A 1,279-nucleotide genomic window follows, 5' to 3' on the forward strand; every position below is an offset into this window, starting at 1 on the left:
CTTCCTCCCATTGCTTCTGCCACCTTTCCTTCATTTTGTATCGTATTTTACTCTTGAGCTCTGTCCTACTCACACTAATAACCATATCTACCAAATCTGTGTGCCGGCGTCATCGTGCATTTTTCTGTTTTAAAAGTAGACGGCAGATGTTTTTTTAATAAAATATATAGATTAATAATTGTTCATTGCTTATTTCATTACTTCAGTGTATGCTGTGGTTGCTTAAATTTAAACAGCTTGTTATTACAAAAAAACAAAAAAATGAAAGTGATATTTTTACCTAATAAATCCAGGTGTGCAATTACAGGCAACCCTTATTTAATGTGAGGGAAGCTAAAGGTAGTATGGGGATATGTAGCCAAGCCTAAAAAATGTTTTGTCTACAGTTAGGAAATTTGACCCTTCTTTGACCTCAGTGGGTCCACCTGGAAGACAGACTCACTGCATTACCTTATCCTTCCTGTTGATGGCGCCAAACCAGCACTTTTGTTACTGTTGCCTTTGCGTGCTGCTCGTTAACGCAGCTTTACCAGCCCCAGGTGCATCGTTCATTACGTGCGAGAGTTTGGATTTTCATCACTAATAAATACATACACTGCTAAAAATATAGATATACCCATCCCTTAAAAACTATGAGTTAGCTCAACGTTCTTAAAATGAAAAACAAAACAAAAAAACTGGAGTAGTAGTTTAAATCACAATTACGTCAGAATGTTTATCCCCATTTTTATGGTTATAATTTTGATTTCGTATTTTAAACTACAGTACACTGCAAAACTCTCGAGCCAGTTTCTTTATATCTTACTTGCAAGGTGTCAGACTTTTTAAGTTGTCTTGAGGCATAGCTCTCCAGGCTTTCTTAGGGTGAGCTTGGTCCTTGCACCTGACCATTTTCTGAGGCTTGTTTGGTCTTTAAAAAAAAAATTCACACTGACCTATGCATTATTCAAGGACTTAAAAAGTCACCTAACTCAAGGCACTTTGAATCTATGATAAACTGCACAAGTGGAATACAAAAGAAGAAGTGGAAGAAGTAGACAGACTTAAAAACTATCTACAGCAGATGAACAGTATCTGAAAGTCATGTCTTTAGGAAATAGGGGAAGAAAATTCAGCGCAGCTCTGAAACTGGAGCTGAGAGATGCATCTGACCCTTCAACTGATCCACTAGTCTAGAAGACACTATGAATTAGGGCTGGGCCATATCATACCGTTCACGGTAATACCGGTATAATGTTGGCAGCAGGAAACTGAAACACGTGAGAACAAAATCCAACCT

The sequence above is a fragment of the Simochromis diagramma genome, unplaced genomic scaffold (genome assembly GCF_900408965.1).
Source record: "Simochromis diagramma unplaced genomic scaffold, fSimDia1.1 OVJJ01000091.1, whole genome shotgun sequence".
Classification (NCBI taxonomy): Eukaryota; Metazoa; Chordata; class Actinopteri; order Cichliformes; family Cichlidae; genus Simochromis; species Simochromis diagramma.